The 23,919-nt window shown below is 41.9% G+C and overlaps 1 long non-coding RNA gene across 1 annotated transcript in view; it reads right to left on the reverse strand.

The window, feature by feature from the left end:
- The window catches only part of LOC132377907 (uncharacterized), a 53,529-nt gene that overhangs the window by 17,601 nt on the left and 12,009 nt on the right, over window positions 1-23,919 (reverse strand). Inside the window, exon 3 of the long non-coding RNA XR_009506837.1 lies at window positions 11,175-11,286. This is a non-coding gene — a long non-coding RNA (uncharacterized LOC132377907). The remainder of the gene's footprint in view (window positions 1-11,174; window positions 11,287-23,919) is intronic.

Raw genomic sequence — 23,919 nt, forward strand, 5'->3', positions numbered from 1 at the left:
TTGTATTCAATTCCCCTTGTAACAAAGGCGAACATTCCATTTGCCCTCTTCACTGCCTGTTGCACTTGCTCATTCATCTTCATTGACTGGTGAACTAGGACTCCTAGGTCTCTTTGCATTTCTCCCTTACCTAACTCGACACCGTTCAGACAATACTCTGCCCTCTTGTTCCTGCTCCCAAAGTGGATAACTTCACATTTATTCACATTGAGTGACATCTGCCAAGTATCTGCCCACTCACCCAACCTCCCTGTATTCTCCTAACGTCCTCTTCACATGTCACACTGCCACCCAGTTTAGTATCGTCAGCAAACTTGCTGATATAGTTTTCAATGCCCTCATCTAAATCGTTGACATAAATCGTAAAGAGCTGTGGTCCCAATACAGAGCCCTGTGGTACCCCACTAGTCACCTCCAGCCAGTCTGAGAAACACCCATTCACTGCTACCCTTTGCTTTCTATCTGCCAACCAGTTTTCTATCCATGTTGAAACCCTGCCCCCAATGCCATGAGCTCTGATTTTACTCACCAATCTCCTATGTGGCACCTTATCGAATGCCTTCTGAAAACCTAGGTACACAACATCCACTGGCTTACCCTCATCTAACATCCTTGTTACACCCTCAAAAAACTCCAACAGATTAGTCAAGCATGATTTGCCCTTGGTAAATCCATGCTGGCTTGGCCTAATCCTATTTCTGCCATCAAGATGTGCCACTATTTCGTCCTTAATAATGGACTCAAGCATCTTCCCCACGACTGACGTTAGGCTAACAGGGCGATAGTTCTCCGTTTTCTCCTTCCCTCCCTTCTTGAAAAGTGGGATAACATTAGCCACTCTCCAATCTTCAGAAACTGATCCTGAATCTAAGGAACATTGGAAAATGATTACCAATGCATCCGCAATTTCCTGAGCCACCTCTTTTAGAACCCTCGGATATAGACCATCTGGACCCGGGGATTTATTAGCCTTCAGTCCTACCAGTCTACTCATCACAGTTTCTTTCCTAATGTCAATCTGTCTCAATTCCTCTGATATCTTATGACCCTGGCCCATCCATACATCTGGGAGATTGCTTGTGTCCTCCCTGGTGAAGACAGATCTAAAGTATGCATTAAATTCTGTTGCCATTTCCCTGTTTCCCATAACAATTTCTCCCAATTCATTCTTCAAGGGGCCAACATTGTTCTTAACTATCTTCTTTCTCTTCATATAGCTGAAAAAGCTTTTGCTATCCCCTTTTATATTCCTGGCTAGACTGAGCTCATACCTGATTTTTTCTCTCCGTATTGCTTTTTTAGTTAACATCTGCTGTTCCTTAAAACTTTCCCAACCATCTGTATTCCCACTCATCTTAGCCCTGTCATACTTCTTTTTCTTTAATGCTATACAATCTCTGACTTCCTTTGTCAACCACTGTGGCCCCTTCCCCCTCTTTGAATCCTTCCTTCTCATTGGAATGAACTGCTTTTGCATTTTTTGTATTATGCCCAAGAATATCTGCCACTGCTGATCCACTGTCTTTCCTGCCAGGGCATCCGCCCATTTAACTTTGGCCAGCTCTTCCCTCATGGCTCCGTAGTCTCCTTTATTTAATTGCAACACTGACACCTCTGATCTGCCCTTATCCCTCTCAAATTGTAGATAAAAACTTATCATGTTATGATCACTACTTCCTAATTGCTCCTTTACTTCAAGATCACTTATCAATTTCTGTTCATTACACATCACCAAGTCCAAAATAGCCTCGTTCCTGGTTGGCTCAAGCACAAGGTGTTCCAAAAATACATCCCTTAGACACTCCACAAACTCCCTATCCTGGGGTCCAGCACCTACCTGATTCTCCCAGTTCACCTGCATGTTGAAATCTCCCATAACGATCACATTACCTTTAGCACATGCCAATGTTAACTCCCTAATCAACTTGTACCCAATATCCACGCTACTGTTTGGGGGCCTGTACACAACACCCATTAGGGTCTTTTTACCCTTACTGTTCCTCAGCTCAATCCACACAGACTCTACTTCCCCTGTTCCCAAGTCACCTCTTGCTAAGGACTGAATCTCATTCCTCACCAACAGGGCCACCCCACCCCCTCTTCCCATATTTCTGTCTCTACGATAGCATGTATACCCTGGTACACTCAATTCCCAGGCCTGATCCCCTTGCAGCCATGTCTCCGTTATCCCAACAATATCGTAGTTCCCCATTTTCATCTGAGCTTCAAGCTCATCTGTCTTATTTCTGACACTACGCGCATTCAAGTATAGAATTCTTAGCCCATTCCTCCTCTCTTTGCTTAAAACATTGTCTACTGTACCTAACCCAGCTCCTTGAACTTCCATCGGGCTAATTGCACCCTGAATTTTGATGACCTTCTCAAGATCACCCAAACCTTCTACACATTTAACCCCATGCTCCTTCTGACCAACCCTCTGCATCTGGATCCCTGCCCCCTGCACATCTAGTTTAAACCCCCCCCGAGCAGCACTGGCAAACACTCCTGCAAGAATGTTAGTACCCCTTCGGTTCAGATGTAGATCGTCCCTTCGAAACAGATCCCAACATCCCTGGAACAAAGACCAATTATCCAAAAACCTGAACCCTTCCTTCCTGCACCATGCTCTCAGCCTTGTATTAATCTGCATAATCATTCTACTCTTTGCCTCACTCGCACGTGGCAGAGGTAGCAATCCCGAGATTGTCATCCTGGAGGTCCTGCCTTTCAGCTTCACTCCTAACTCCCTGAACTCACCTTACCTACATTGTTGGTCCCTACATGGACCACTACATCTGGGTTCATGCCCTCGTTCTCAAGAATAGCCTGCACCCGATCTGAGATGTCCCGGACCCTGGCACCAGGGAGGCAACATACCATCCGAGACTCCCGATCTGCCCCACAAAATCTCCTATCTGTCCCCCTAACTATAGAATCCCCTAAAACTATCACTCTATTCTCTTCCCTCCTCCCCTTTCTAGTTGAGGGTTCAACTTCTGTGCTAGAGGCAGGACCACTACAACTCATTCCTGGTAGGTCATCCCCATCAACAGTATCCAGTACGGTATACTCATTGTTAATGGGAATGGCCGCAGGGGTGCTCTGCTCTCTCTGCCTGCTCCCCCTGCCTCTCTGGACCATCACCCATCTGCCTACTTCTTGGTTTTTTGGTGTGACTACCTCTTTATAACTCTTATCTATCTCTGCCTCTGCCTCCCGAATGATCCGTAGTTCATCCAGCTCCAGCTCCAACTCCCTAACTCGGGCTGATATGAGCTGCAGCTGGACGCACCTTTTGCAGGTGTGGTCATCAGGGACAACTGTGTTAACCCTGACTTCCCACAAACTGCATACGGAGCACACCACTGCTCTGACTGTCTCCCCCATACCTGAACTGGATTGATAGAATAAGTCTAAAAAGCACCTAGCGACCTTACCTTCTTCCCCTCAGCGAGCAATCACACAGCCTTACCGAAGTCCCCTTACGCCAAAGCCCACTTAGCCAAAGTCCAGGACTCAGCTTCCACGGACTCCGCTGCCCGCTCTGAAAAGAAGTCCTGCCTTTTAAAGTGCGCGCTCGACGCTGACATCACTCACGCCTGCGCAGTTCCCCCTCCTCCACAGGTATTGACCTCATATTTGCTGTAATTATGATGGTTAAGCTATTCATGTTCACCATCATTAAAGCAGCTTTGGAGTTTGGCTGCTGTGTGGTTTGCTGTGCACAGGCTGAAGCTGCATCCAGTGCTTCTGCCGTCCTCCGTGAGCTACGCTGTTTGCAGCCATTTCCACCACAGTCAAACGAGATCACGCTAACAGATGTGAACACAAATTAAAACAAGAGCAGCCCAGGCCTCTCAAGCCTGCCTCGCTGAGCTATGCCGACTCAGCTGTGTGTCATCTCAACCTATGTGACAGTGATGCTGCTGGAAGCAGGGTGTCATTGTACCGGCATTTCACACAGCTTGCACAATAGACTCGACTGGACTTGCCTAGAGTTCCATGACATTAAAAACATGAAAATTCAATCAAAGGCTATAAAACAATGTCCATGGAAATAAATATTTACGTTTTTAAAAATTACTGTTAAAATTAAAATTAATGATCTCACCTCTCATTAATGTTCTCCAATCTATCTTACTCCAGTGGAATGAATGGAATTGAAGGACTCCGACATGGTCATACCTGGTACAGGTTAGTGGACCACCACTACTTTATCATTTCCTGTCAGAGTCACCTTACCTACAGACGTTCCTGTGCCCAGTGTCACTTTCTTCTGACATACAGTACATCAATCTATCTTATGTTTTTACATATATTCATTGTGTTTTTCTTTATTATTTTGTTCTTTATATTATTGTGTTTTTTTTTGTGCACTTTTTTCTTTCTCCTTTACACTTGTGGACTGAAAATGACATCAAATTATCTTGCATCTTGAATCTTAAAATGCAAGTAAAGTTCAAAACATTTAAATACATTTAGGTGAACATTTATGTCACTCAGATAATTAAAATAAATCACAATTGACCAGGGAACTTCCTTAACTCCCTCAGTGATGTTCCTCTCCAGTGCAATGAATGAAGTCAAAGAACCCAGACAAATCATACCTGGCAGGGTGAGGGGATAACTATCCCATGGTAACTGCTAGAAAACAGCAGGAAGTTGGCTGTTCATCATTGGAGCTTGAAAGTGTTTTAGATTGTCAATTAGACTCTCTTGCAAAATGAACTACTTTTAGGTCATAGGGAGCTATGGAGTCATCCAGCACAGAAATAAACCATGCTAATCATCTGACCTTGTTCAACAATCCCTTGTACCAACACTTGTTCGGTTGAATTCCATTGATAAACTTAACTGTTCATCCCATGCGTCTTAATCATTGTGAGAGTACCTGCCTCCACCAGCACTCAGTGTGTTTCAGGTTGCAACCATCTTCTGGATTACAGGAGGAATGGAGACAGGTTAACCCCTATTGACATCAATGGATCTGGGATTGAGAGGGTATACAGCTTTAAATTCCTTGGCATCTACATCACTGAGGACCTCATGTGGTCTATACACACCAGCGGTGCGGTGAAAAAAGCACAACAGCATCTCTTTCACCTCAGACAGTTGAGGAAGTCTGGTATGGGCGCCCAAATCTTAAGAAATTTCTACAGGGGCACAGTTGAGAGCATCCTGACTTGCTGCATCACTGCCTGGTATGGGAACTGTACCTCACTTAATCGTAGATCTCTGCAGAGAGTGGTGTGGACAGCCCAGCGCATCTGTAGTTGTGAACTTCCCATGATTCAGGACATTTACAAAGACAGCTGTGTAAAAAGGGTCCGTAGGATCATTGGGGTCCTGAGTCATCCTAACTACAATCTATTCCAGCTGCTACCATCGGGAAATGGTACCTCAGCCAGGACCAACAGGCTCTGGGACAGCTTCTTCCACCAGACCATCAGACTGATTATCTCATGCTGATTTGAGTGTACTGTATATTACATTGTTCTATTCATTATAAATTACTATGATTGCACATTGCACATTTAAATGGAGACATAACGTAAAGATTTTTACTCCTCATGTATGTGAAGGATGCAAGAAATAAAGTCAATTCAATTCAATTCTTCCTCCAATCCCCTACTGAAACCTCTGGACTTTACAGTGAACTACTGCCATTTGAATTTAGATATCCATTTTGCTTTGCTGTTTCCTACTATCTTTGCTTGCACCTTTGCTCTTTCCTACCATCTGCTACATGTGTGTCCCTCATAATCTTAAAAATCTCTGTCAGATCACTTTTCAGCCTGTTCTGACCCTAGGAGAACAAACCCTTTATATCCAGATCGCCTCATTAGTGGAAACACTCCATACCATGCAGCATCCTGGTGACTCATCTCTTCACTGCCCCCATTGCAATCAAAGTCGAAGTCAAGTTCACTGTCATGTGCACAAATACGTGCATGCACAGTTGCAACAAAAAACTTACTTTCATGAGCAACGCAGGCAAATAGCATTAAATAAACAGAAATCACAAGAAAAACACACAAATGGTACACATTTTTCCAAGAAATAACACAAGTAGAACCAAAATCAACAAAATCCATTTTAATGCCAAGAGATCAAAGTGATTATGCTGTTGTTAAACTGTAGGGATAAGAGTTATGCCGGATGGTTCAGGAACCAAATATTTGCAGGGTAGAAGCTATTCTTGAACCTGCTGATGTGACACTTCTGAGTTCTGTACATCAATAGCTGCAAGATCGTGGCATGGCCCAGATGGTGGGGTCTATGACAAAGGATGTTGTTTTCTTGCGGCAGATACTACCAAAGGCAGGGATAGATGATGTGCTGGTCCACTATTCTCTGCAGCTTCTTAAATTCCTGTACATTTAGATTGCTGAACCAGAACATGGTCTATCCACAGAGGAAATATTCAAGAGTACATCTGCATGAGTTTGTTAGAGCATCCAGTGACAAGCTGAACCTTCTTGCCCATCTGAGAAAGTAAATATGCTTGTGATTTCATACATATGCTAGGTCCCAGACAGGTCATCTGATGTGTTAATGCCCTGGAATTCAAAGCTGCTGACTCACTCTACTGCAGATGGATTCCCTAGTGTAGTTGCTCATCCTTTGCTCTTCTATGGTGTCATAACCAGAATTATGCACTGTTCGTCATTGGACCATACACTAAGTTATACAGCTGGTCTAATATTTTATGCCCTGGCTAATAAAGGCAAGAATCCAATGTGTCCTTTTGAGCACATCTAAGATTAACCGTTTACTGTTCACTCTTCCATATTAACGTACAGTGAAAACTGTTGATAAAATGATACAAAATATATACAGTATCTGATTTAAAAGAACACAAAATGCTGGCAGAACTCAGCAGGCCAGACAGCATCTATGGGAGGAGGTAAAAAGACTGGAAGTTCAAAAGCCGGAGTCTCTGTTTCATTCTTGAGACCACGCGCTCTCTTTTCTTTTAGCAAGTGTCTTCAGCCGCCCGGGGAGGGAGGGGGTCAAGTCAAACCGCTGGTGGGCTCGAGCCGACCCTGCGTTTGAAATTGAAAAGCTGCCAAGCATACCACTCCAACCACTGCTTCCTTTAACAGAATCTGTGTTAATACTTATATCTCAAATGCAGTCATATGAATTTACGGCATTGCTTCTATAATATTTCTTTGTGGGTAGACACAGGGCTCTTCACATTGATCCTGCATGCACGGCCCCCACTTTTCCACTTTCTCCGAACCAGAACTTATCCACAAGATGAGGCGAAACCAGGGGTGACGTCATCACATGCCACAATACATCACAGACAATGAACTTTATCTTTAACTTTAACTAGAAATAGTTGCAAACAAATTATTTAAAGCAGAAATGTTATGAAGTTAAACAAATGCCTTAAGGGCAACACAACATCAATTTGATCCAATTCAATAATCAGGAATGATGTGTTATAGGAAAAGATAGGTATGAAGGCTACTTTTTGAACAAATTTAAGACCAGACAACCAGGCACAAATTCATAAATTAATTAATATCCACACCTTGCAGCAAGAGAGCTCCATTCACATTTAGAAATAACCTGTGAATATACTGTGCTAAGAGAGACATCTACCAGTCCCACTGAGGCTTGTGTCAGTAAGAACATCAAAGGTTATAGGGAGAAGACAAGAGATTGGCTTGTGAGAGATAATAAATCAGCCGTGATGGAATGGCGGATCAAACTTGATGGGCCAAATGGCCTAAGCCTGCTCCTGTGTCTTATGGTCCTATGGTCTAAAGGGAAATAAAGGCTTGTTAATGTGTTGCCCTTCATGACAGCTGAAGTAACAACTTTCTACATGTAACTTTTGCCATACAGATAATTTACAGAGATCAGCACTTAACAACCACTCATAGGAAATTGGGTCTTGCTCTAAATAGTGACAGCATCTTCATGCCCTTCAATTGGCAATCTATCATGATAGCAAGAATATCTGTCAGAAGTCCATTTCAATCTCATTGGAAGGATTTAAATTTTGTAAAGCTTTAACATTATTTCAAATGCATTGCCTTAGAGTTTACATGTTCAGCATTTCATGTCCTCAATATACACCCGACTTAATTGGCAGATTTCCTGTTAATATCTGTCAGGGTAAATGTTTTTCTACTATTTTCATTTTGCAAGAAATGGATTGAAGTAAAGTAGCAGTTTCTCCTGTTACCAAATACTCCCACAAATTTCTATATTTGTATAGTGGAGACTGGTTGCATCACAGCTTGGCACAAAGGCACCAATGCACAGATTCACAAGGGAATACAAGGTGTTATAGGTTTAGCCAGTTCCATCACGGACACATCCCTCCCCATTATCAAGCATAAATTGAAGTGGTGGTTCACAGTTTAAAGTTCAAAGTAGATTTATTATCTAGGTACATATATGTCACCATATACAGCCCTGAGATTTATTTTCTTGTGAGAACTCACAGCAAGAATCACAATAGAATTAATAAAAGACTACTCCCAATATGACAGCTGTGCCTCAAAAGGGTGGTATCTATCATTGAGGATCAACACCATCTAGGTTATTTCCTCTTCTCATCATTACTCTCAGGGACGAGGTATAGGAGCTTGAAGACTGACACTCAATGATTCAGGAGCAGATTCTTCCCCTTTGACATCAGATTTCTGAAGGTTCTGTGAACACATAAACACTACCTCATTTTGCTCTACTTATTTATTTTGTAATTTATAGTCACTTTATTTCTTAGTACTGCACAGCTGCCATAACACGACTAATTCCATGTTATATAAGTCAGTGGCAATAAATTAGATTCATCTTTGTCACTTATAAGCTCTCCTATTCTATTTGTACTTCACATTAATTTAGGAGCTTACTTTCAGTGATACTGTGCTGTATGGGCAAGTAGGGCTGCCAACATAGAGGAAATCTACCGTCCATGAAAGAGTAGGGATAACTCATCAGATTGATAGAAACACATTGATGTTAGTCCATGAAGAACAATGATCTCTTTTTCAGTTCTAGAGGGAAGTGAACAATAACCATGGCTACTTACTTCAAAGGGACGTTTTAAAGGGAACGGTTTGAAGTCATTGTAACTAAGGTCCTGAAGTGATGTAGGTCATGCAGGTTAAATGGCACCTATTTTGGAGGCTGCTGAAGTTCTAAAGTGAAATGTGATCCAGCCAACCTGACATGTACCTTTAACAGAAAATGAGTGATAATTAATAGTAATTTACTCATCATGACAGAAGACAAGTAAACTGGAGGAGTGCAGGGAGTTGGATTAATAATGGGTTTGTAAATTGGAACCAGGTTGCAAATTATACAAGCTGCTGCAATTTGCATTCCAAGAACCTCTCTTCATGCATGTTCCTATCCCTGGCTCTGTTGTGTCAAGTTACCATTTTCTTAAAGGAAATAAAACAAGATTTTCTGCCTGTTTAATATAAATGGATGAATGACGTAAGTTAACTTTAAACGATATGACTAAATCGAATTGAATTGAATTAACTTTATTTCTTATATCCTTCACGTACACGAGGAGTAAAAATCTTCTCGGTATGTCTCCATCTAAATGTGCAATGTATAATCACAGTAATTTATAATAAATAGAACAGTCAATATAGCATAGAAATACACACAACATGAGTTAATCAGTCTGATGGCCTAGTGGACGAAGCTGTCCTGCAGTCTGTTGGTCCTGGCTTTTATGCTGCAGTACCGCTTCCCTAATGGTAGCAGCTTGAATAGATTGTGGTTGGGTTGGTTTGGGTCCCCAGTGATCCTACGGGCCTTTTTACACACCTGATCTTGTAAATGTCATGAATCATGGGAAGTTCACAACTACTTGGGCTGTCCACACCGCTCTCTGCAGAGGAGTCCTGCGATTATGGGAGGTACAGTTCCCATACCAGGCAGTGATGCAACCAGTCAAGATGCTCTCAATTGTGCCCCTGTAGAAATTTCTTATGATTTCAGGGTCCATACCAAACTTAGTCAACTGTCTGAGATGAAAGTGGCTCTATTGTGCCTTTTTCACCACACAGCTGGTGTTTACAGACCATGTGAAGTTGTTAGTGATGTGAATGCCCAGGAACTTGAAGCTGTTTACCCCCTTAACCCCAGATCCATTGATGTCAATAGGGGTTAGCCCATCTCCATTCCTCCTTTAGTCCACAACTAGCTTTTTTTTTGCAACATTGAGGGAGAGGTTGTTTTCTTGACACCATTGTGTTAAAGGGATGACTTCTTCCCTGCAGGCCACCTCGTTATTGTTTGAGATAAAGCCAATGAATGTAGTGTCATCAGCAAACTTAATTAGCAGATTGGAGCTGTGGGTGGCGATATAGTCATAGGTGTACAGGGAGTAAAGGAGGGGACTCAGAACGCAGCCCTGAGGGGCTCCCGTATTGAGAGTCAGAGGGTTGGAGGTGGGGGACCCCACTCTTAAAATCTGCTGCCCATTGAATTATTATTCTTGTAACTTTCTGTACCAGTGACACAATATGTACAATCCACAGGGCAAAGATTCCTTCCATACTCACACTTTGTGGGCTTATTGTGTTAGAACAAGTGCTGGGATTGCTTTTCCATCATTATCCTTTTGCTCAATTGTCACCAACTGGCTTGAATGTAACTTTTTGGCTATCTGAGCAGAATGGGAGGTAGAATTCTGCGGAGCATTGGAGGGGGAGCACATTATCAGAAGGCCTCTTCAGTTTGCAAATCAAAAGCAATCACAGGTTGATCAGGAAGTGCGACTACATGATTAGATCTGGGTGAAGTGTCATCTTTAATGGGGTCAGCACTGCGGCTGGTCACAAACTCATAGGCTATCACTTTCCTCTGCTGCCCAATGAACTCTGGTGCTGGCTAGTGTCCTACCAGGCTGCTGTTGTCGTCTCTGGCTCTTTTATCAGTAGCTCCCTCTCAGCAGTGGCTGTCCTGCAATGTGGTTGTGTACCGTGAATAGCCATGAGGGAATGGGGGCAGTGCAATGCTGCTGAATAGCTCAAAATATCAATCATTGGATATGGAGCAGCTTGATGGGAAAAGGAATGTTAGAGTGAAGAGCTTGTTTTAGTTGAATGATGATCTGTCCAACAGGAACTAAAGCTTTTTAGTTAAGTCCCCACTAGGTTGTTATCAAATACAACATTGAGTTATACTACCTTTCTGTTGAGCAGAATAGAAATGAGAAGAAATAATGTTCTTGCTTATTTTTCCTTGGTAAATGAGATTGTTCCTCTCCAGTGTCATCTGTTCAACCTTGAAGATTTCCTCCTGGGGAAAAACATCATTAAGTTTTGGGGCTTATTTTATGTATTTTGTTCTTTGCTCATTGCTGAGAAAAATTGCCAAAAATTGTATATTTATTAAACACATGAGATACTGCAGATGGTGGAAATCCAGAGCAAGTTACACAAAATACTGAAGGAACTCACTAGGTAGACCGCATCTATGCAGACAAATGAACAGTCAATCTTTTGGGCTGAAACCCTTCTTTTTTCACTCTCAGCTATTGTTAGCAGCCAGTGACTTTCAGAAACACACAGCTTTTCACTGCATTCAGAAGCTCTAAGAAAACCTTTTAGCACATGTTAAACGTGAAGTTCCTTTTCTTTATTGTTTTAGTTCAAGCTAACTCTTTGGAAATCATTGATTCAAGTTATTCTACCACTGTATTTGAATTATTCCTCATTGCAATATGCAATTTTACCCAATCATAATCTATCACCAAATATTCCCTCTGAAAACCTAAAATTTAATTCTTAGTAATTATTGGTAGTAACTACAGGTGATGCTGCCTCAAGAAGGTAACATCCATATCAAAGATCCTCACCATACGGGCCATGCCACCTTCTTGCAGGAGGTACAGAAGCCTGAAGTCATACATCACCAGGCTCGTGAATATCTACTTCAGCTATCCAATTATTGAACCATCTGGCAATATGCAAATCACAACTGTTTAGCAACACTGATCACTTTGCCCTAAAATAATTTTTTTTTGTTCCAATTGTATTCTTTCTTGCAAAAATTGTTTATATTTTATGTTTAATTTATGTTTCTCTTGTCAATGCTGCTTATGTGACACAATGCGCCTGTGATGCTGATGCAAGTAAACATTTTGTTGCACTGTGCATATTATATTTATGCACATAAAAATAATCTCGACCTTGACTTTCACTTTAAGCCATCTAGTGTTTCAGAAGTGATAATTGCCTTAATGATTTCTGCTTCATAGTCCTTACTTAATTGTTCTAAGAATTCCATCAAAAATAGTCCATAACTAATGCTGGAACTAAAGTGTAAAGTAAATTAGAATTGAGAACATTTTACCTTTACCTTGGATGTTTACCAATAATCAAGGTGAATTGAAATTTGTTCTGAGGAGATGAAACACTGGATAATTTTTCATGTACACATTTCACAAGACTAATTTTGAACCTCCCTTAGGATGCTTCAGCTAAGATCTGTGCATTAAAAAAGCAGTGTGGGTTGGTCTCCTTCCTATTCCCTATAAACATCTTTGTGTTTTCATGTTGAGTTTGCTGGACATTGCTCCATGGTGATGTATTTGGTAATGCGTGCAAAATTTTACAGAAATTTATGGCATTTATCTGCTAATAGTCAACAGGGGAATGCTTCCACAGAGAGCCCCCGGTTGCTTAACTCTGCAATCCAGGTATAGTTTACCTGCCTCTATCCTGACCAGAGCACCCTCAAGGACTACAGTAATTTCAATATACTGGAAAATACAGATTGTTCATGGAAATTCCGGTGAGTCATGAGCAGCTCTTTGAACTTCACACAGGTGAGTCCGCCACACTCTGTAACATAAAAGCTATGGGGAAGTTTGCAAGCATGGACTTCGGATAATGACCAACATGTTTTGTGTAGCTTATTGACTGAACCATGGAATCCTGTTACTGCGCAAGTTTAGTTATCAAACTTGTGCAAGAATTGGTAGATGTCGGTTATGTCAAAAATTAGCCCAGTTATTTTCTTAGTGCTGCCTTGATGTCAATCAGGCGCTCCCATTATTCTGTCCAAGATGTTGTCCTATGTATTCCTTCATACTCGCAGATGTTGATCCAAGCACAGCCATAAGACTATAAAACACGGGCAGAAATAGGCTGTTTGGATTATCACATCTGCTCTGCCAATTAATCATAGCTGATTTATTTTCCCTCTCAACCTCATTCTCCTGCTTCCTCCCCATAAGCTTTGACTCCCTTGCTAATCAAGAACCTATCAACTTCTGCTTTAAATATACCTAATTCAAGATTTAATATTCATGGTTGTTTAATGTCATTTCCAGTACACGTGTGAAGGAGAATAAAGTAATTGTTACTGTGCATCCGATATAGCACAAAGGTACACACAAGATAAAGAACACAGTAATAAAAAATGCACAATAAATATAACTACATGAGATAATTATGCACATAGATTGTTTGTATTCACATAAAGCGACAATAGTCATGATCAGACCTACAGACACTTGGGAAACTATCAACACTTTGCATCCATACAATCATCCTCTATACATAAGGTGACTCTGACAGGAAATGAGAAAGTAGAAGTGGTGCAGGTTATGGTGGGGTAGGTTAGTGGATGGATATGTTAACTTTTTTGAGTCTAATGACCCTGGTGTAGATGCTTCATAGCCTTCACCCTGATAGGAGTGGGATAAACAGTCCATGAACAGAGTGGGATCCTTTATGGTGTTCCTGGCCTTTCTCCAGCACTTTCCTGGATATATATATCTTTGATGGTGGGTACACTGGTACTGGTGATGCACTGGGCAGTTGTGCCTACCCATTGTATAACCTTTCTGTCCACTGTAATACAGTTTCTGTACCATGCATTGAGGCAGCATGTTGGGATGCTGTCTCCCTTAAGGAAACCATGCTGACTTCAGCTTATTTTACCATGTGCTTCCAAGCACCCTGAGACCTCATCCTTAACAATTGACTGTAACATCTTCCTCACCACTGATGTCAGGTTAAGTGGCCTATGATTTCCTTTCTTCTGCCTTCCTCCCTTTTTGAAGAGTGAAGTGACAATTGCAATTTTCCAGTCCTCCAGAACCATGCCAGAATCTATGGATTCTTCAAAGATCATACCTCCATAATCTCTTCAGCTACCTCCTAGTCCATCTAGTCCAGGTGACTTATTTACCTTCAGATCTTTCAGCTTCACAAGCACCATTTCTCTAGTGATAGCCATTGCACTCACTACTGCCCCTGACACTCTTGAATTTCCAGCATACAGGTAATGTCCTGCACAGTGAAGATGGATGCAAACTACTTACTTAGTTCATCCACCATATCCATGTCCCCTATTATTACCATTCCAACAGTTTATATCAGTTTATAACATCTCATTTTCCAACAGTCTGATATCTCCTCTCACCTCTCTTTTACTCTTTATACAGTCTATCTGAAAAAAAACACACTAGTGGTATCCTCTTTGACATTACTGGCTACCTTACCTTCGTATTTCATCTTTTCCATCTTTATGGCTTTTTAGTTGACTTCTGATGGTTTATAAAAACATCCCAATCTTTAAACTTCCCATTCGTTTTTGCTCTATTATCTTGCTCTTTGGATTTTATGTTGTATTTACTTCTTTAGTCCGCTGTGGGTGAGTCATCCTACTTTTAGAATACTTCTTCTTTAAGTCTTATGAACTTCTCCCAAACTCTGGCCTTTTCCTTTTCTGTCATCATCCCTGCTAGTGCCCTCTTCCAATCAACTTTGGGCAGCGCTTCTCTCATGCCTCCATAATTCCCTTTACTCCACTATAATATTGATACATCTGATTTTAGCTTCCCTCTCTCTCTCAGGGCAAAACCTATCATATTATGATCATTGTCTCCTAAGGGTTCCTTTACCTTAAGCCCCCTAATCAAATCTGGTTCATTACACTACACCAAATCCAAAATAGCCTTACACTTAGTGGGTTCAACCACAAGCTACTCTAAAAAGCCATCTGAACACGCTAAGACGGTAGCACCATATTAATACGCACCAGCCTCTCCGGACTCTGGATTGGGGATTGCCAAACGTTATGTGGATTTTCTGGTGTAGTCTGTTTTGTCATGTGCTGTTGTGATATCATTCTGGAGGAATGTTGTCTCATTTTTTAACTGCATTGCATTTGTGGTTTCTAAATGACAATAAACGGAATCTGAATCTGAATCTGAATTCTACAAATTCTCTATCTTGGGATCCAGCAGCAAACTGATTTTCCCAATCTACCTGTATATTGAAGTCCCCTATGACTACCATAACATAGCCCTTTTGATGTGTTTTTTATAATCTCCCATTTTAACTTGTAGCCCCATCCTGGCTATTGTTTGGAGTTTTCTTTATAGCTCCCATCAGAGTCCTTTTACGTTCAGTTTCTTAACTGATGTTGTGGCCATCACTGAATCGTGGCTGAAGGATGGTTTTAGTTGGGAACTGAATGTCCAAAATTACACATTATATCAGAAGGATAGGAAGGTAGGCAGAGGGGGTCATGTGGCTCTACCGGTAAGGAATGGTATCAAATCTGTAGAAAGATGTGACATAGGATCAGAAGATGTTGAATCCTTGTGGGTTGAGTTAAGAAATAGCAAGGGTAAAATGATGTTAATGGCAGTGGCTGGGAGGTGGACTATAGGTTACAACAGGAAATAGAAAATGTGAGTCAAAAGGGAAGTGTTATGGTAGTCATGGAAGATTTTAACATGCAAGTTGATTGAAAAATCAGATTGGTAAATTATCTCAAGAGAGTAAGCTTGTTGAATGCCTAAGAGATAGCTTTTTAGAGCAGTTTGTAATATAACTGATCTCCTAATGACAAACTGCTCTAAAAAGTTATCTCTTAGGCATTCAACAAAAAGGCTTAAGATAAAGGAACCCTTAGGAATCAGTGTTCACAATATGATTGTGTTCAACCTGAAAGTTGATAGGTACAACGTAAAGTCTGATGTAGCAGTATTTCAGTGGAGTAAGGGAAGTTACAGTCATATGAGAGAGGAGTTGGCAAGTAAATTGGAAGGAACTGCTGGCAAGGATGTCCGCAGAGTAGCAATGGCATGTGTTTCTGGGAAAAATGAGGAAGGTGCAGGACATGTGTAATCCAAAAATGAAAAATAATACTCAAATGGTTGCGGATTGGCAGGTATGATGTTGCAGGCATCACAGAATCATGGCTGAAAGATTTGAGCTGGGAACTTAATGTCCAAGGAACTTCAAAGGTAAAAAGTCTCTGATAGGAGTTGTGTATAGGCCCGCTGACAGTAGTAAGTATGTAGCCTACAAGTTACAATGGAAGGTAGAAAATGCATGCCAAAACAGCAATGTTATAATAATCATGGGGAACCATGGAGGAAGATTGGGAAAATCAGCTTGATGCTGGATTACAGGAGGGAAAAATTCCTTAGTGCTTTCAAGATGGCTTTTTTAGAGGAGCTCGTGGTTGGGCCCATTAGAGGATCAGCTATTCTGGATTAGGTGTTGTGCAATGAAACAGAATTCATTAGAAAGCTTAAGGTAAAAGAACTCTGAGGGGCAAGTGATCATAATACGATCGAATTCCCCCTGAAATTTAAGGAGAACCTAAAGTCAGGTGTATCAGTATTATGGTGGAGTCAAGGGAATTACAAAGGCAGGAGAGAGGAGTGGACCAGAAATGATTAGAAAAGAACACTGGCTGGATTTTGTGGAATTAATTTGGAAGGCACAGGATATGTACGTCCCAAAGTGGAAGAAGTATTCTAAAGGAAAGATGACACAACTGTGGCTAAAAAGAGAAGTCAAAGACAAGATAAAAGCCAAAGAGCTGGCATATAATAGAGCAAATGTTAGTGAGAAGTTAGAGGATTTGAAAGTATTTTAAAAAACAAACAGAAGGCAACTAAAAAATTAATTAAGAAGGTAAAGATGGAATACAAAAGTAAGGTAGCCAATAGTATTAAAGAGGGTACTGTAGCGGTGTGCTACACGCAGCACTGAAGTAACGACATGTAGTCGGTGAGCTGCAGTTGCAAAAGAGGTTTATTCAAACTTTGCGGCCTCGCTTTAAAGCCTTCCTGATTCCGCGGGAATGCTGTAGGGGGCGCGTATTCACAGTCCCATCCCGCGCGCGGGCTTTCCCCCTTGCTGGTGAAGCAGGCTTGGTGCCCTCTTTGGGACCGGCCTCAATGCCGGCGCGCGCCGCTTTGTGAGCCGGTTCGAGTGCACTGGAAAGTGGGTCGCCGCAATACCAAAAATTTCTTCATATCCATAAGGTCTAAAAGAGAGGTGAGAGTGGATATCGGACTGCTGGAAAATGATGCTGGAGAGATAGCAATCGGGGACAAGAAAATAGATGAACTGAATAAGTATTTTGCATCAGGCTTTACTGTAGAAGACATTAGCAGTGTGGTGGAAGTTGCAGGTGTCAGGGGGCATGAAATGTGTGACATTACCATAATTAGAGAGAAGATTCTAGAGAAGCTGAAAAGTTTAAAGGTAGATAAGTCATCTGGACCAGATGGCGTACACACCAGAATTCTGAAAGAGGTGGTTGAAGAGATGATGGAGGCATAATTAAAGATCTTTCAAGAATCACTAGATGCTGGAATGGTTCCAGAAGAGAGAAAAATTACAAATGTCGCTACACTGTTCAAGAAGGGAGAGAGGAAGAAGAAAAAAAACTGTAGGCCAGTTAGTCTGACGTCAGTGTTTAGGAAGATGTTGGAGTCAATTATTAAGGATAAGATCACAAGAGTACTGGGAGGCACTTGATAAAATAGCATGGTTTCCTCAAGGGAAAATCTTGCTTGACCAATCTGTTGGAATTCTTTGAGGAAGTAATAAGCAGGAGTGACAATGGAGAATCGTTTGATATTGTGATTTTCAAAAGGTCTTTGACAAGGTGCCACACATGAGGCTGCTTAACAAGCTACTGGCCCATGGCATTACAGGAAAGATTATAACATCAATAAAATAGTGGCTGATTGGCAGGAGGCAAAGAGTGGGAATAAAGAAGCCTTTTCTGATTGGCTGTCAGTGACTAGTGGTGTTCCACAGGAGTCTGTGTTGGGACCGATTCTTTTTACATTTTACATCAATGATTTGGATGATGAAATTGAGGTTTTGTTGCAAATTTTGCAGGCAATATGAATATAGGTGCAGGGGCAGATAATTTTGAGGAAGTAGAGAGGCTACTGAAGGACTTAGACAGATTAGGAGAAAGGCCAGGACAGTGTCAGGAAGTATATGATCATGCATTTTAATAGAAGAAATAAAAGGGTTGGCTATTTTCTAAATGGAGAGAAAATACAAACAACTGAGGTGCAAAGGGACTTGCAAGGCCTGTACATGATCTCCTAAAGGTTAAGGTGCAGGTAGAGTCTACACTGAGGAAGGAAAATGCAGTGATAGCACTAATTTCAAGAGGACTAGAAAATAAAAGCACGGATGTAATGCTGAAACTTGATAAAGCACCGGTGAGGCCTCACTTGGAGTATTGGGAGCAGGTTTGAATTCCTTATCTTAGAAAGGAGGTGCTGAAACTGAAAAGGGTTCAAAGGTGTTTCACAGAAATGATTCCATGACTTGTTATATGAAGGGTGTTTGGTGGCTCTGGACCTGCATTCACTAGAATTCAGAAGAAAGAAGGGTGAAACCCATTGAAATGGTGAAGGGCCTTGATAGAGTGGATGAGGAGAGGATGTTTCCTATGGTGGGGAGTCTAGGACTAAAGGGAACAGCTTCAAAATAGAGGGGTGACCTTTTAGAATGGAGATGAAGAGGGAAGAGGAATTTCTTTAGCCAGAGTGTGGTGAATCTCTGGAATTCTTTGCCACGGGCAACTATAGAGGTCAAGTCTTTATGTATATTTAAGGTAGAGGTTGATAGATTCGTGATTGATCAGGGCATGAAGGGATTTGGGGAGAAGGCAGGAGATTGGGGCTAAGAGGAAGATTAGATCAGTCATGACGAAATGGTGGAGCAGACTCAAAGGGCCAAATGGCATAATTCTGCATCTATATCTTATGGTCTTTATGCAATTGAAAACAAACATATCAAGAGTAAAATAATGTTAATTGAAACTGCCACACCCAAATTTAACAAAGCCCATCTGGTTCCTTATATCATCTGTGATAAAGTAGACAGCAAGCTAGATTACATGGAAGCTGAAGAAATCAAGGAATTCTTTCCAAGGTTGAGTGTAGCCCATGGGCAATGTCAGTGCTCTCAGTAGCCAAGAAGAATGGATCTGTCAGAATCTGTGGTCACCATCAACACAGTACTGAAAGTAGATCAAAATTCCCTGCCCAGGTTAGAGGGTATCTTTGCAAAACTTCCTGGAGGGAAACTTTTCAGCAAAATGGATTTAGCTGAGGCCTATCTAAAGATGGAAATGGAAAAAAGGTCTGAAGTGTCCCATACCATAAATGTTCAGAAATAGCTTTATTGCTATAATAGGCTTATTTTTTGAGTAGCATCTGCACCTACACTCTGGGAGAAAGGGACCAGGAGCTGCAAGGCTGTCCAGGCACTCATTATTATCCAGATGACATCATTTTTACCAGTGAGGATGACAAGGAACATCTCCAAAATCTCACAACAGTGTGAAAAAGATTTAAAGATTGTGGGCTCAGAGCACAATGGAATGTGTGAATTCTTTAAACCAATCATCACTTGCAGTGGTCACACCATTGATACACAAGTGTGGTGGTAAAATTCAAGCAATGAAGGATGCCCCAAGACCAAAGGACATGTCACGGTTGTGATTCTTTATAAGATTTGTCAATTACTATACCAGGATCCTTCCAAACCTGGTTACTGTGCTCCACACCTTGACTCATTACTACAGATTGGAAAGAAATGGCAATAGACAGCAGTGTGAGTTGGCTTTCCAAAAGGCAAAGGAAATGGTGACATCAACCACTGTTTATCCTCGTTACTGATTATCAACCACTAGTGTCCATTTTCAATCCACTAATAGCAGCAGCACAAATGCAGAGACGGGCTTTGTTTCTTGGAGGACATTATTACAAGATCAATTTCAAAAGGACAGCTAATCATGGAAATGCTGATGGATTCTTCCATTTACTCTTGGATAAGGAAACACCTGAAAATTTTACAAGAAAAATAAACTCCTCTTGACGTATTCTCCCTACACAAGGTCTGGCAGAGGTAATCCACTGTGAAAGATTTGGGACCCCACACTGTCTCAATTCTACATGCCATCCAAAATCGATGGAATGGGCAGCAGAAATTCCATTTCTGCCATGTTTACCAGCCCTTGCACATGCCCTTGATGTAGGTTGTCTTATGTGGCGATTGGGAGCTATTGTATCATCCATACTGAGAGCTGAACCGTTGGAGCAGCTACATGAAGGCATTGGCTCAAAGTTTTATCTGGTGACCTGGGATAGAACAGCAGATCTTACAGCTTGCCATGCACTGTTCGGGATGTGAACACTTCCAGAAGATGTCAGGAACAGTGCCTATCCATCCTTGGGAATGACCCTCCATGCCGTGGCAGAGGGTTCAAGTGAATTTTGTCAAAACGTTTATGGGCAGAAATTCCCACTATGATCCCTCAAATGCATTTCAACACAAGAAAATAAACAGTGGTGGTCATTAGAAATGCAGGGGTGGGCTGTTGTTTGATTAAGCATTCTTTGTTGTTTACACAATTGATTATGGAGTATACAGTATGCAAAAGTACATGAGTGGCATATTTCATTATACAAAGCACGTCATAAATGTGCACCTCACCAAAGCAACAACAAAGCACATAGTACATGTTCTCGGGTGCTTTTTCTATCAAATAAATTTTGGAGTTACAAAATATAACAGTTACCTTGAAAAAATCATAAAATGCTCCTGAGGCTGAGCTGCCCCTCACAAATCCATGGTGAATATACATAATAAGACAATACTTCTTCAAGTGCTCATGAATCCTGTAGCTAAGAATTATCTCCATTAGTTTACTCAACATTGATGTAAGACTCACTAGTCTATAATTCCCAGGAGCATCCTTAATACCAAACAGTAACATTTGACAGCCTCCAGTCACCTGAGACTACACCTGTGGCCAGTAAAGATGAAAGGATTTTCGTCAGCAGCCCAAAATTTCCTCCCTCACTTACCGTAGAAACCTATGGTATATCCTGTCCAGACCAGGGATTTATCTGAGCTAATGTTTTTGAAAAGTTACAACACATTTTTTTTCCTAACTTCAACATGTTCCAGCTGAACTCACATTTCAAGTTCAAGTTCAAGTTTAATTAATTATCATCCAACCATGCATGAATACCCATGAATATAGCCAAACAAACCAGCTTTCCTCCAGGGCCAAGGTGCAAAACACGGAGCCAACAGTCATACACAGCGCAAGGCCCATAGACCACACAGACAGACATACTTTATTGATCCTGAGGGAAATTGGGTTTCATTACAGCCGCACCAACCAAGAATAGTGAAGAAATATAGCAATATAAAGCCATAAATAATTAAATAATAAAGTTAATCATGCCCAGTGTAAATAAGCCCAGGACCATCCTATTGGCTCAGAGTGTCTGACTCTCCGAGGGAGGAGTTGTAAAGTTTGATGGCCACAGGCAGGAATGACTTCCTATGAGGCTCAGTGTTACATCTCGGTGGAATGAGTCTCTGGCTGAATGTACTCTTGTGCCTAACCAGTACATTACGGAGTGGATGGGAGTCATTTTCCAAGATGGCATGCAACTTGGACAGCATCCTCTTTTCAGACGCCACCGTCAGAGAGTCCAGTTCCACCCCCACAACATCACTAGTAGTAAACAGACAGTCATACAAACAAAAAAATATATATATATAACCCAAGTCCCTGAGTGGCATGTCCTGTAAATTGATGGTGCATGCTGTTGTCAGCAAGAACAAACAGTTCTCAGCAGTTCGCAAACTAATGTACCCACACATGCACACAATCCAGTTTATCTTCCACTGAGCCAACTAGAGGGCAACACTGACAGGAGTTGTCAGCCCCCCAAACCGGTTTTTACCCCGCTGCACACTGCCTCCAGCATCACCCTCCTGAAATGCTGCAACAGGCAAGCTTGCAGCATGAGGCGTAGTCCTCGCTACCACCCAGGGCATGCCGCTTCACCACCATCAGCCCCGCCAATAAACCAGTCAACATGATTTGCAGTACTTTTCATTACCAAGGTCCAACAGGGTCTTGTGTTCACAAGATAAACATCCAAGGCAATCACTCACTGTTAGCCTTCACACACCAACTTTGATGACTTTCTGTAGCAGGCAGCAACACAATTTGCTCAAGTCCAGCTCCTTCACTTTCTCTGCCAATGAGCCACTCAGTGATGGAAGTACTTGAAGGTTTTAATGTCCAGCATTGTCTTAAAAATGTTAAAAAAAAGATGTTATCATTGATTAGCAATGCCTACCCCCACCTCTTTTATCTCCCTCTCAGTCCCATTGGTCATTGTAAATTGTCTTGTTGAGGTTAGGATTAATCATGTGTTGATGGGGTGGAGGGGCCTACTTCGTGCTGTATCACTAAATAAATAGTAAATAAATAAAGAAATCCCAGACAATTCAGCTATCATTTCAGCCCTTGAGACAGCAAAGTCTCTGTAATGGCCACATTACTGCAGTTCCATCTCTCTGCATATTTGTTCTTCATAATTCCCAAACTATCTGCGTTCCGAAATAGTTTGAGGTCACATCAATGTGATTAACCTTATTTCTCAGCTCCCCCCATAAAACCTCACTAGATGATCCTTCAGTAATTTTTTCTCTGACTGCTGCTGGGACAACCTCCTTATTCAAAAATACTATAGCACCTCTCTTTCCTCCGCCTCTATCCCACCTAAAGCACCGTAAGTTGCTCATCCCATTCTCCTTTAGCCATGTTTCTGTAATAACAGGAATATTCCCTTCCCACGTAGCTATCCAAGCCGCAGGTTCTTCTACCTTATATCTGACATCTCGCATAGAAATAACTGCAATTTAATCCAATAGGTTTGCTTCACTCCTGGCCTTTCTCTTACCTGTCATCCTTTGCAACATACTGTCACTGGCTTCTGCATCGCTTTGCAGCCACTCATTTGCCTCCCTGATTACCAGGATCCTACCCTCTGTCAGTCTAGCTGCATTCACAACACTCTACACTTTATATTAGTGGTCATCAACCTTTTTAAGCCCAAGATCCCCTACCTCGGTCTTAGTGAAAGGCAAGATCGACCCCAGATCAATTAGTTACATGCAGGCGCACCAGGGCAGAAAAGACCGGAAGTAAAACCCCACAACCCGGAAGTAGAAATAATGTATGTACACCAGGGGTACACACCCTTTATTGCACCGTGGACCGGTTTAATATTGACAATATTCTTGCATTCTGGCTGATGGGGGTGGGTGTTAAACACAACCGGAATACAGTGATACTCGAAGCAGGTTCCTTACGTCCAGTCTATTCCACAATTTCGTTTTCGCGGCTCTCAGCACTTAGCTTCTGTCCCACGCTGCTCACATTTTTTCCGCTCACAAAACTCAGTGGGTTTGTCTTTAAGTGCTTGGTGCTTGGACTCAAGGTACCGAAGCAGTTTTGAGGGCTTCATTGCCTCATTAGACAGCCTCCTGGCCCAAACCCCAGCCTCCCTCCTGCCCGCCCGCCGCCAGACGCCTTGGCCAAGTGCAGCTGGTCATGCATGGGATGAGAGGACAAAGTAAGGGCCGGAGGTCCCCGTACTGGGGCTGCAGCGGTCACAGTCCAGAGAGAGTGACCAACCGAGCGAGGAGTGCGACAGGGCACTCACCCGCCCCCCTTGTAGGATCTATCAGCCAACAAAAGTTTGTTTCAGTAGATCGCAGCGCGGTAGCTGCTCTGCTACTTACAAAACGCTGAGCCCAAATTAGGTCG

The sequence above is a fragment of the Hypanus sabinus genome, chromosome 19, assembly GCF_030144855.1.
Source record: "Hypanus sabinus isolate sHypSab1 chromosome 19, sHypSab1.hap1, whole genome shotgun sequence".
Classification (NCBI taxonomy): Eukaryota; Metazoa; Chordata; class Chondrichthyes; order Myliobatiformes; family Dasyatidae; genus Hypanus; species Hypanus sabinus.